This window comes from Calliopsis andreniformis, chromosome 4 (genome assembly GCF_051401765.1).
Source record: "Calliopsis andreniformis isolate RMS-2024a chromosome 4, iyCalAndr_principal, whole genome shotgun sequence".
Lineage (NCBI taxonomy): Eukaryota > Metazoa > Arthropoda > Insecta > Hymenoptera > Andrenidae > Calliopsis > Calliopsis andreniformis.
Window position 1 is genome coordinate 9,000,897 of NC_135065.1, and position 12,489 is coordinate 9,013,385.

A 12,489-nucleotide genomic window follows, 5' to 3' on the forward strand; every position below is an offset into this window, starting at 1 on the left:
TACGATGTGTAGTTCTTCGTTTAAAAAAAGACGTTCTTTAGAAATACTTTTGTCTGACTATTGTCTTCATCTACTGCAAAGTAGAAACACCCCTCACTTCAACGTATCTAGTCAGACTTCAAGCTGAATTTCCTCGAAAACGAAATTTTGAAGCAAAGTATCCTATTCTACTTATTTTCTTCTTACGTCTGCACAAAGAGTTGCCTCTTTCTTTTTGCCCCATCACGTCTCGAGCACCTCGTACTATCATAGCCACGACAATTATTAAACACGTAACGTCTCGAACGTCTCGATCGATGGGTTGCCAAGGGAAAACGTCCGTGCATTGGAAGCAATAACAGCACGGCTGATCGTGCACGGGTTCTTCTACTTGCCGTCTAAATTCTATACGGAACAAGCGAGGAATCGTTTGCGAGGTCCGAGGGAAAAACACGGGGGCCGTTAACCCTATTCCTTGAGGGCGGTTCAGCGTCGAGTAACGAAGGGTCTCGTGTTCCTAGACCCCTCGAATGTGATTACACGGAAGCAGAAAAGGACGTGAGTCGGGCAAAAGAGAGGGCTGCCGTCGTTGGTCTTGATTTAGTAATAACAAGGGCTTAGTCGTTGCGTGGTGGCTCGACAGGGTTGCTAGAGCCGCGCGAGGCGTTCGGGAAATCGGGAGAAAAACTGAGACAAACACGGGACAAAGGGACAAACAATAGCGAACGAATAATGGAGCGGGCGCGCGTTTGATACAGGCCGAGTATTGAGCGGAAACGTTGCTGAGAAAATAATGGTTGTCTTTCGTGCTGCGTTGAGAAATATTATGGACAGGAGTATAGACTGGGGGATAAAAAGATTCGCGGTGGTGGTGGGTGTTAATTGTCAGCTGGTGTGACTGCACTGGTTTAAATCGTGGTTGAAGTAGTAGTCTTGAAGTCCTTGGAGACAGCTAGGGATCATAAATATCTGGTAGATCCAGTTATATTAGAAGTTTTGAAAGGGTAGGCTTAGCTATGGTATGCTTATAATAAACTTATTTTATGATGAATTTTTCTAAATATAGAACGGAATAAAATAGGAGAAATATAGACTAGGAGACTATTTATGTCTAATGTTATATACTTTAAATACGAGTTTCTTTATACCACACGATAAATATAGCGAGTTTAAGACACGAACGAAGCCTGTATCGAGTTCATGCATTACGAGTCAACGATTATCGATGAACGAGACCCTGCGTTATTTGCATACCTCGGTAAACGCGTTAACCTTTCGAAACGATTGGTAATTTCATGATTTCTCCGAATGCTGAACACCTATCTCGGTATCTATACCTATTTTACGTTAAAAGCATGTGAACCTGAGGAATATTATTTCCAGAGGTGCATGGAAAAGAGTTGATTCGTTCACGCTGAAGGCTCTTGATATTGATGTTCAGGAAACTATAATGTTTCTTAATGATTCCTAGGGATTTTACTTTCATTACTAATGCCGCGTTGCGAGGTCTGATAACGTTGCGAATAAGGGGGATTTCCTTGTTTCGGTCCATTAGCGGCCAAGTAGTCGGATCGAGCATGTAATACGCGATGCTTTCGTTCCTTCATCACTGGTCAAATAAATACATACATGCATGTATAAAATGGAAATTAAGTGGCTCCAAAATGAGTGAAGGTTTTAAAACAATACGTCTATTACGCAATTTCAGAAATAGATTGAAGCATATAAAGATATAGATGATAGTATATTTTCGCAGTAGATAAAATATTTGGCAGACTTAGGTATGCAAAATTATTAAAAATTTTTGCTGTGTCTTATAGTCACTCAGAAAATTTCATTTCCTTTTTCTGCAGTCATGGGTAATCCTACAAATTGCAGGCATGAAAAAAGTAAACGAAACTTTCGTACCAAATTTATTATTCTCCTTCATCAATTATCAAATTAAAATTCTCTCTGAAACCAGAGAAATACCAGCAAAATTATAATTCGATGTACATACATACGTTTTCGTAAGCCTGATAGAGCGTGCGCGCAAACAGTCGAGATTAATCGCGAAATTTCCTCGCACAGACAAATTAACGAACTCCAAGTCGAGTGTAACGCGCGAAAGCGAATTTAGCGAAGAGGGACGTTAATACCTTTGACAGCAGATGGGGTTGAAATCCTCGCGGATTACTTTCGCCAGGAAACTTTTGACCGTAAATTATTACGACTTATCGTGGTCCCAGACACTTCGATACGCGCTACCGAATTTGATCCACCCCAGCGATAAATTATGCGCAAGATGCTGTGGAAGAGAGTGCACACCCTGCGCTTTCATCCCCAAATAACGGTCCCCTTGATGCACTTGAGGGCATCTAGCATCCCTTCGACCTCTGTCCTTGCTCTTCTGCTGTTCTTCAGGCGGCCATTTTTTAGTGGTATTAACCTGTCGCGAATATTCATAGCCTAGCAGACTATAGTCGCTGCTCTTATGGTAGGCTCGATAATCGTGTCTTGGCGCTTCTTGAATCAGTTATATTACTGTAGGAATTTTTGCTAAGTTTGAGTATATTACTTGACTATTCTCTATCGATTTTAGGATTACATTGAAGTGGATTAAACTAATGGACACTTTAAGTAAAATATAGAATAGTATTTGTTCGATAGAAATTTATCATATGGTACACTCATAGCATGCACAGTATCTATGATTATAATATCGTCACTAAAATGGACTTTTACAAATTTCCTATCTATCATTCTCAATTTCACACAGTCAAAGAATCTCCCAGAAAAGTTCTCTCACAGGTTCACCCAGAAAACCGAAAACATCCACCTCCTCCCCAAAAGTTGCCTAAAGCTGGCCATAAGGCGACACAATTTGTTCCATCGTTCGAGAAGCTTTCCCCAAACAGAGTGGAGATCCCTAAATTTTTCAAAGCTCTTACCGCGGCATAAAACTAAGACGCCCTGAATGGCGGAGCGATGCATCAGCGGCCCACGTGGTCTGCAATATTTCTCCCAGCGCTGTCCGACAATCCTCCGATGCGCGCATCGCCCTCCTTTTCCTCCTCCCTGAATCCTTTGGATTCGACGCGTTCATACTCGTCACGTACAAGACAAACGGCACGCGAGTAAAAAATGCAACCTCTCCACGGAGTCCTTCCCCGGGGGTGAACGAATGGGTCTCTGTATTAAATTGTACCCCCTCGCCCCTCACCCTTTCCCTTTCATCCCCTCGTGTCCCCGTCCATTCGCGCGCCTCTGTCCCTCTTCACGAGCGTCTCCCTTTCAAGACGTGAGAGGAATAGGGTAGACGCGATTAAATCTAGCCGTCTCGCTTCTCCCCCTCGCCATCCCCTCGCGTGGCTGTTCCTGGCTCGCCCCCTATCTGTCTCTGCCCATGCAGACCCCCTTTGATTCATCTGCGACTCTCGCATCTGCGTGGATACGAAACCCCCGACTTCGCTTTGGCGTCTGGTTAAGGAGGTATCGCCTGGATCTTTGACTGGCTGTTTAATGGAGAGTCGACCTGGAAAAAGATCGTCTGACCGAGATCCCTCGGCCAGACTCTGACGATTCTGTGAGCCGCGATTGTCGAGGTCCGCGGTGGATCGAGCTGATACTCGCTTTTCTGGGGACTCTGTGGCGCGTTGGGCTCTGATTCGCTGGGGTTTTTGGGTGATAAGGGTTGCTGAGGTTTGGGGATGTAGTTTAGGGTAATTCGTATCACGCTTTTCTTAACTAAAATTCCTCTCTCACATGGATCATAAAATGCAAGCATCTGCTGAAGAAGACTGAAATCCCACTGAAAATTCTATTTCCCAGTGAAATCAGCCTACTAAGCGAGGCTTCTCTATTTTATCTCAGAGCAGGCTCGTATTTTCTGAAAACAACTTGTCTTGCTCTCCGCCAGACGTTCCACGACCAGAGATTCGTCCAGTCGATTCAGGCTCGTCTATCTTGGCCAAGAAGCCGAAAATGCCAGTTCATCTGCTTCCCTGTCGACCCTTATCCCCTTCCTGGGAGTCGATATCCCCTTTCTTCGAGAGGTGCAGACGAGCTTACAAGGGCTGGACTGTAGAGCGCATTTCCTGGCACCACGTTCTTCGTCTTCCTTCCCATTCCCCTCGGGCTGCGCGGCGACTCGAGGTGCCAGAGATAGGGGCCTTCCACCTCGTCGTGAAAGAAATCCTACGAGGATTCGGGGGAAGGACCTCTACCCTCCTGGATAAATCGGCTCTGCCTTTTCGTGAACCTTTCAACCCCTTCTGCCACTCGAATCACTCTTGAGGAGCGTAGAAGGAGGCTACTTGGTGGATTTGAGAATTTCGAAGGACTTTTCGGGGGGACGAGTCAATGTTTGCAGACCTTGAGGATACGTGTTTGCGTGGCTCACAATTTTTCTTTCTTTTCGCGGGGAGAAGTGGTAACACGTGGGATTACGTTGCGACGGGGTGGAAATATTGGGGACCTTAGTTTTGGAGAGGTTTGGAAGAAAGGTATTTTCGTAGTTTACTAATGAGCAGCTACTAGGCAGAGGTCTGAAGATAATTCAGAAACAAGGCAATCAGTGGAAAAGTTTTTTTACAAATATGTAGAACACTTCGAAGCAAAATTAGTGGATCACTAATTTTATGTCGAAAAAGTGTCGATATTTGAACTACTGTAACTTTGTGAAAAAAAATCGCAGAGGACTGAGCCTGGTCTCATATTAAAGTGCAAAGCCTTTACTTTTGCACCCCTGAGTTCAATTCCTCCGAAAAAAATTTTCCAATCCACGACACGCCGAGAAAGAGAGGGTGGTTTTCCCCCGAATGTTTTTCTAACTTCAGATATCTCTGAGGAACTTGATAAATTTTTTTCGGGATCTCTTTTGAGGGGATATTAAAGTCGGAACCCTCTTCTTTCAATTGAGACCTTGGCGAGTGATCTGCGATTTTTTTTCGCCCAGTTATCGCGGTCTGAATGAAAAGTGAGCCTGCAGCCTCCGAATCGCGCAGTGATCGGGAGATCGAAAAAATGGCCAATCTTTGGACTGCTGTATCTCCGTCAAAAAAAATCGCACGGAGATGAGCCTGGTCTCATTCTACAGGGCAAAGCCTCTACTTTAACATCCCTTAGTTGATCTTGCCCGAAAAAAATTCTCCAGAGCACGACTCTCCGAGAAAGAGAGTCTGGTTTGTCTCTGAATATTATCCAACTTCAGAGCACTGCCACAAACCTGATAAATTTTTTCTTCGATCTTTTTGAATAGAAGATGAAAGCTACAGCCCCCTTCTTTCGATTGAGACCTTGATGAATGATCTGCGATTTTTTTTCACAAAGTTACAGCAGTTCAAAGATCAACAATTTTTCCAAAATTAGTAATCCTTTAATTTTTCTTCGATGTGTAGTAAGAAGTAAAAAATCTGAATTTATTATTCATAAGATGCAATTTTCGATTTTCGTAATTATGATAATACATCGGAAGAAAATTTCGCACAAAACTTTTAGGCAAACAAGAAATGCGTATAAATCAGGGATCATCGAAGATTCGTTTTCGTCATATCCTGGATTAATAACGTAAGAAGCCGCGGATAATCCTTGGAGGAGGAGCTCTTTCCAATTTTAAGCTCCTACCTTGGCCATGAACTCATCCAAGTGAACACAAAAGTCAAGGGTTGCTAATTCAGCTGGGGACGGGCTTATAAACGCTATTAAAATGAATCTATTAATATGGAAATGAAAAGAACTTCCTCTTCTTTTATATGCAAAATGGAATTTAGATATTTAACACTGAGGTATAGATCTTATGAAGTTTATTCAATGCCCTGTACAAAAATCTTCAAATATCATTGTCATTTATAGTTCTTTATTAATTTTCTTAATTTTTTAATACTACTTTAGCAAAGTTCATCTAGAAGATTTCTTAAGAGATATCCTTTAAGAGATATTCTTCTTCTCCTTAGAGTTGATATTAATTTTTGGCATACAATTCGACGTTTACACTTTGCATTGTGTTCGCGTAATGTAATCCTTAATTAATTGCGGATGCAGCTTTGTTCCATTTGTTTGGTACGTACATTGCAAACTGTATCGTCTACACGTTCTGCAGGATAATTCTAGAACAGACAGTGAAAGGAAATGCGAGGGAGGGTATGAATTATTCATGACAATGGTCGTGATGCATGAATTTGTATACACATAGCTAATTTCTTACAGCCGTGTCGCGGCCAAGTAAATAGAGATGTAGGGACTCGGGTCTCTTATTCGAGCAAGTGCTTGCCTTTTGCACTCTAATGAAGATTCTGTTGGTTAGTTCCCCTTATCAATCCTACATTAACTCAAATTCAGAACAGTCACCAGTAAATTATTATGAGAATATAATATCCTTGCGCAAAACTGTAATTCTAATCTTGTTCAACATTAGAAAAATTGAATATATCCAAGTATTCGAGAATTTCAAAAATATAGAAATTTTCCAAAATCAGGAATTATTTATCCAAACAGCTCTATCATGACACTTCTGTGGAACTACATTTTCTGCACTTCCAAACTTCTCTAGAAGCTGCTCGAATACTTATGCATCATGTTCCCACGAATGAAGTTATCGGAGGAATTGCTAGCCACCATCCAATATATTCGGCTTCCCTTCTCCGATAGGGTCGTTTCATCAGCGAAACGATCTCGCGTAGCTTAATGCCAGCCTGCTGTATCCTGTGGTATCTCTATAGCGTCGGGGCGAAGCTTAGCAGCCAAACTCGTGTGCGGTCGTGGGAGTTCGAAAGGTCATGGTATTTGGCGAGGTTCAGAAGGCGAGGGTAGCTGGCTCGAGTTGTGCAGAAGTAGCCCTGGCAAGGGGCGCATTTATACGGGGCTGCTCTTCGACAACTGACGCGGAGGAGGTTAAAAATAAACAGGGCGCGCGTTATCGAGTCGAATGGAACGACGGAAGGGTCCATTATCTTCTTTGATAAGCTTTTTCTTCCTCCTTGCTCTCGCGGGAAGGGTGCAGATGTTGTTTGCGAAATGGAAACAGTCTGTGGTCGGTTGCTTGAAAATGCGCTCAAGTATTACGGCCGAGAGGCGAGTAACGCTTTCGTGCAAGCCGATTATGCGCGAAAGCTTGTTCATTAACTTGATGCATCAGCTTAATTCGTCCCTATTTTTCCTTGGTCTCTTGGAGGATCTCTGAAGTTTGCTAAGTATTTGTCAGCTACCACTGTATTGTTTTGCGGAGGACTCTTTCACTGGTTTTGAAAGAAAAATTACACTGCCTGCTGTGTCCTAAATCTTGATAAATGTAGATCGATTTTTTAAACTTGTGTATTATAATAGAAATTATTTTTAACAGTTTTATTATTTAATATCAATTTTAGTAATTCCCTGGAAAAATGATTCTAGAATTAAGTTTCTTTTTAATTAAAAATTTTGTATTATCTGATTCATAGTGTCATCTCCTTTATCTTCTCAAAATATCTTCATCAAATTATTAGTTCATTCATGGATATTTAATTAAGATATTACCCTTTAATCTTTTCTTCCATAATATAATATCATTGTGCAACAAAAAAGTTTCAGAACCTCAGAAAGAATCTTCCACCATGAATATTTATAATAAATAAAGCAGAATGACAATAAACTCCAGGATCTATAGACCACCCTTCCACGTCACTGAAATAGAAAAAACCGAATACATAATCGAAGGAGAAGAGTCGCAGCTGTCCTCGATACAGTTCCTTTTTAACTCCGTAACACGACTAAATTAAGAGCAAGGCAAATAAATTGCATTTTCTTCCGCCCTCGTTAATTGCTCTTCTCGCTAAGTCGTCTCGATGAATACCCACAGACAAAAGGGCAAGAAGTGTTCCGACAGCGTTTCGCTGTTCTCGGTGAAAGAACGTCTCGTCGGCGAGTTCCGCAGCGCGAAGAAAGCACTTCTTTTAACCGTACTAATTTCGGTGCGCGCGGATTTCAGTAAATGCCCAGCGGCGAGCGAACCTCTTGACCCCGAGTCCTCTCAAAGAGCATTAAGAAAACTGGCGAGGAGATGGATTCATAACAACGTGAAATTGAAATTCATTGTCTGTTCGGCGACGCTTGCTGCGACGCTTGAGCTACTCAATTGAAATCCCTGCATTTTTAAGCTGTTGTTAAAAACACTGTGCACCGAGATATATTTCAGAGATTTACGATGCTCGAGAAAATTGGAGCATACACAGGAAAGAATATATCTATTTAATATTGTCGAATTTTGTTAAATATTTCTGAACTACTGGCTATAAAAATTCTTTTAAACAGAATTGTGCAAAGATGCATATTAATGCATTTCATGATGACTAGGTAGTAGATATTTATTTAAATTTCTATTATCAAACAAAGTATATTTCATTTTCAATGTTTGTTATATTCTTGAATATTATCTGGATACTGTGCTATCTTCCATGTTTAAGTTTCCTAATAATACATGAAAATTCACAGGCTATAGATACCCACGAAAGAATGAGGGTCCTCACACTTACAGAGACTTTATCCGCTAAATTCTAAAGGTTAAAATACGAAGCACGAAAGCACGAAAGCATTGAAAGTTTTAATAGCTTGGAGAGCTAATCGAGAAACTTGCAGATTTCGAGGCAGCAGTGAAACAGGTTAAAATTTACAGGGGTGGTAGTCCTCATCCCCCAGATTCCCTATCACAATTATGCCCTTATCATATAATCCGATACAATCGTGGCGCTATTGGCTTCGTTTAAGGAACAGCACAGCCGAGAAATTCACCAGTTGCTCGGTCTCCCCGAGGAAGTCCTCGAGTGGTCCCTCGTTAGAAATTCATGCTGCGCTCCTCGCCTGCCCCTTCACCCTTTCCACTCTGTATCGCTCTCGAAAGCTCTCTTTTCAATGAACCTGTCCACGACGCGCTCGAGAGCTTCCCCGTAAACACGTAAAACGTTCTCCAGTCGAAATTTTCACTTTGATCGCGGATGTGCCAGTGCACGAGATATATTCCTCTCGCGATGGAGTCTTTTCAGGTGTCTTGCAATAAGGAAGGGTGCAAGCCAGAATTTCTTTCGAGGAACATTATTTCAAACGCCTGTGTTTGATTTAATACGAATAAAGCGTCGAGCTGTACTTTTTGGAGACATACTCCTTCCTACAGTCTAATAAAAATACTCTATAATTTAATAATTTTCGACTTCTATTTCTCGCTAGACCCACGTGCCAAGGCATTTGGATAACATCATTGATCGTTCTAAATGGATTTCTTCTATATGCCTAGTAGGAAGCGCACATACATACACACATACTGTCTTCTCTCTCTCACTTATATAACATCACAACATACATTGTTCTCTCTCTCAACAATCTCTCTAGGTTTTCAAAATTTCTAATCTTTAGACTCCAAAATCATACAATATTCAGATACTCATATTTCTGAATATTCGAGTTTCCCAGTAGACAAAACCCACAGACCATCCACTTAACTCGAAGGTACCACGTTCCCAGGTGACTCGTTATCAGCGTGCCCAGTCTAACAGGTAACCCAACAGTGTACGACAGATCGAACACGTGTAGCATAAATTGAAACGAGAACAGAAGCGAACCGTGGCGAACATCCTCAGAGGTGGACACCTCGAAGGAAATCCTTCACTTTAGCTTCTCATTTCTCCAATTTCCTCGGTCGACGGTTCCGTCATCGCGGGATGATTGTTCACCGTGAAGAGGCGGCTGGCTGCAAATTACTGCGAGACAGATCCACTTTCCGTGAAGGATTCTCGTAGGGAAATACGTGGGTAGGGCTGCGCTCGCGTATGGGGCATGCTAATAAATCTTTCGCGACTGCACATGACGGAACTGGAATGGACGATACCATGATTCACTCGTGAAAGAAGAACGCTACCTTCTGACGTATAACTCCTAATAAATCAGGAAAGTTTTAGTCGAACTCCCCTGGACTATAAGAAAAACTCGTGCTCGTACGTCAGGGCGTCATTTAATTATCCTCGCGAAGAGTCTCGGCGTTCTTCTTCCCCCTGGAAGCAGTAGAGACAAGCTCGCGACTCTGCAGCCTCTCGAGCAGATGTGCTCCAGGAATATCAGGACGGTGGCGCTCCTTGTTGTCATTAAGGCGAATCGGTGAATATTATGGTTTAAAGGGGGCTTATGAATTATTAATGACACAGGAAATAGTATCAACCGGAACTCGTTTGCTATCTGTCAGACGTGTTGGATGCATAATGCATTTTTCAATCTACCCTGCGATTGTAACTTCGAGGGTAATGAGGATTACCTTCATTTTCCATGTTCCTGGGAACATGTTGCAAGTATAATTTTATACTTGCCAGGTGTTCTGGGGATTTAATTTAGTTTGCTGGCTGCGTATAGTCATTACTTGGTGAAGTATCTTATTATGTTGGAATATCAGAACGTGGTGTATTTGGACAAGTGTTTTGTAAAAGTAGATACAAAATTGGGTAATAGATAACTTTGTCATTTAATTTTTGTTCTCTCTTCAGTGTTTTAGATTTATATAGAATTTTGTATGTAATAATTTTTTGAAAAGTATTTTTACCATGTCTCGGAATTTGATTTTTTTTCACTTTTCGCGTTTAATACTCTGCGCCTGGTTTTATATGATATTGCGCGTATCGATTGGTGGCACATCCACGCAATGTGCAATATCATTGAGTATGCTTTGATGCTTTGTAGAAAAACCGACATTCCACGGATCATAGCGAGCCGATACGCGTAACATTCTTGTTACCCTTTGATACCACACGACGAGATTGCGGATTTCCATATAAAGTGTCACGTCGCAGATCGAACGACCAGGTCGCGTGACAGAGTGTCGTTAAAAGTGTGTACGAGGCTTAAGATTGCAAGTTGTTAAATGGAAATACAATTTGCATAAAGATGTATTATTCAGGTACCTACTCACGGAGGTTACGTAAAAACTATATCTTTACGCTAAATGCTTGTACTAAATTACGTGAATTACGTAAATCCCAAATGAAGACCAATATTCATTACAGCAGTATTCAATTCACAAATATTCCAAAAATTTAATCTCCAGAGACTTGAAATTTCCTTCTCTCTTTTAAACATTTTTCCACTGAGCACAGTTAAAAATGAAGCAGCTATTACTACCATAGAACCAGGTTTTAACATTTCGACCTAATATTTTAGTAATGAAAATCTTAAAATACCTTAATAACGAAACATATTAAAACTCATTAAAAACAGCTTCATCCCTCTCCGATCCTATACCATAAAAAGTCACTAAAAATGTTTCCTTTCCTTCCAAAAAATCTCTTCTCTAAACACAGTGTCCCACTACTGATACTATTTCCAACCCTTTGACATTCTAATTACAAGCTCCGACAGACGTTGCAGTAAGGGCTGTAAAATGTCTCGTCGAACGTGTGTAACAAAAAGACTTTCGCAGCTCTCGTTACGTTCTCGTGAAATTCCGCCCCTCCAGCGAAACTTTCTCAATTCACCGACACACAGGAGCCCGAAGGCAGAGGGAGCCTACATATAACGGTAGAAGTAAGGTTCAGGGGAACGTGTACATGCTCCATTATCATCGGGAGAGACTTCCGGGACGCGAATCGATTCCAGCCTTGCCGACAACGATCGATTATCGTTGGATGATTCGTACGAGTGCTTATCGAATCGGGGTTGGTCGATCGTGTGGATCGAATTAGGTAGCCGCGCTGCGCGGAGGGACACGTTGGGAACGAGCTGAAGGATTGCAGCTGGGAACGAGCGGGAAGCAAATCTTATTGCTTTCGGTCAATAAACCGAGGAGTGGGTTCGTGATCGGTTTTGATACGCGATTAAGGATTACGACTGTGAACCGAGTGCTTCAAGGCTGGCTTTCGGGAAATCGGTCAGCTTACTGTGGTTGACTTCGGTTACGCACCGTGTCTGACTGTAGCGTTCATTGTCCTTATTCTACTTTGTAGTAGCTTTGCTCAAATAGTACTATTTTAATAGAATTTTCTAGGGTTTAGTAAGTTACTTTGTTTGTGAGTGATATTATTACGAGTTGAGGGAGTAGAGATTCTCATGTACAGGGTGTTCCATAGTAGGTGTTAGGAATTTTAAGGAGTGATTCTACATATCAAAATAAGACGAAAATTGGTGTCAAAAATTTTAGTTTTAAGAAAGCGCCTAAGATACGCGTGAAATATGTCTGACCTAGGGCTTATTCTACTGACGACGAGTATTAATCTACTAATCAGGTCAGACACAGCGAAGCCAGTAGAATAAGTCCTATGATATACAGACATATTTCGTGCGAATTTTAAGCGTTTCTTCAACACTTGATAACTCTGAAACGAAGACTTAAATGTGATTTTGTTATTTTTCATTTTTGTCCTATTCTGAGATGTAGAATCACCCTTTAAAATTTGTAGTACTTATTATAGAACACCTTGCATGTAGAATATTTTGGCGAATAGAATTTTAAGAAATTTTGATGTCCCGAAAAAGCTTTTCTGTCTCCTTATTATTACTCTCATTTCCTTCATCTTCGATAAAAAA

General features: G+C 41.4%; 1 protein-coding gene across 1 annotated transcript in view; it reads left to right on the forward strand.

The window, feature by feature from the left end:
* LOC143178522 (uncharacterized) overlaps positions 1 to 12,489 on the forward strand; it is a 172,674-nt gene that overhangs the window by 131,422 nt on the left and 28,763 nt on the right. The gene's annotated exons all lie outside the window — the stretch shown is intronic.